This window comes from Leptonychotes weddellii, chromosome X (assembly GCF_054177405.1).
Source record: "Leptonychotes weddellii isolate Sample4059 chromosome X, ASM5417740v2, whole genome shotgun sequence".
Lineage (NCBI taxonomy): Eukaryota > Metazoa > Chordata > Mammalia > Carnivora > Phocidae > Leptonychotes > Leptonychotes weddellii.
Window position 1 is genome coordinate 77,808,009 of NC_138385.1, and position 1,135 is coordinate 77,809,143.

A 1,135-nucleotide genomic window follows, 5' to 3' on the forward strand; every position below is an offset into this window, starting at 1 on the left:
CTCACTGGGCACCACAGAGGCAAGAGGGCGGTCTTCCTGAAGCAGCTGAGCAGTGGTTTGCTACTTGTGACCAGACCTCTGGCCCTCAATCGAGTTCCTCTGTGTGGAACACAACACAAATTTGTCATTGCCACCTCCGCCAAAATTATATCAGGGGTGTGAAAATCCCCAAACTTCTCACTGATGCTTCTCACTTCAAGAAGATGATGATGTATAAACCCAGACACCAGGAAAGTGAGATCTTTGACAGAGAGAAAGAGAAATAAGAGATTATGGAGAAGTGCAAGGTTAATCAGAAATCTGTGGACTCACAAATCCTACCAAAAATCAAAGCTGTTCTTCAGTTCCAGGGCTAGCTTGCTCTGTGTTTTCTCTCACAAATGGAGTTTACCCTCACAAACTGGTGCTCTAAAATTCTTACAAAGAACCTAATTAGTAATTGATCCATTGTTTAAAAAAAAAGATAAGTATCTTAATCCCCTTCACCTATTTTACACCTATCCCCCACCCCCTGCAACCACCAGTTTGTTCTCTGTATTTATGAGTCTGGGGTTTGTTTATTCATCTCTTTTGTATTCTTTGTTCATTTGTTTTGTTCCTTTAATTCCACGTGAGTGAAATCATTCCTTTTTAATGTTGTACTCAGCACTGCTCCAGGTTCAATTATAAGGGCAAAATGTATACTCTGCATTCCTTCTTTGTTTTTTCTTCTCTTTGTTCTTAAGGTACTATTTCTTCCCTAGTGCCCAATAACCTTCCTTCACCGTGGTGATCAATTTTTATTTTGACCCTTTCATATTCTACCCCCTAATCACAATCAAAATGCACCTATTCTGTCCAGGCCTTTCAAGGTCTGACAAATTAAGATTATTAAGGCTGCAATGTTAATGGCATAAGTAACTCTTTCCAGATTGATCAATGAGGAATGCTTTGGGCAGCAAGTAACAGCAATATCAGCAATGACAAAATCAACAACAACAATAAAAAACTACAGTGATACAAACTACTTAAGGTAGAGCAGCATCAAGTTGGTTTGGTGGCTTACCCATGTCACCAAATATCTAGGCTCTTTCTACTGTTATGCTTGACCATACTTAGTATATGGAATTTGGTCCATTGGCTGGTTGCTTCATGA

General features: G+C 39.6%; 1 pseudogene; it reads left to right on the forward strand.

Moving 5' to 3' along the window:
* The window catches only part of LOC102730986 (large ribosomal subunit protein eL6-like), a 23,215-nt pseudogene extending 22,803 nt beyond the window's left edge, over window positions 1-412 (forward strand).
* Window positions 413-1,135: the final 723 nt, after the last annotated feature.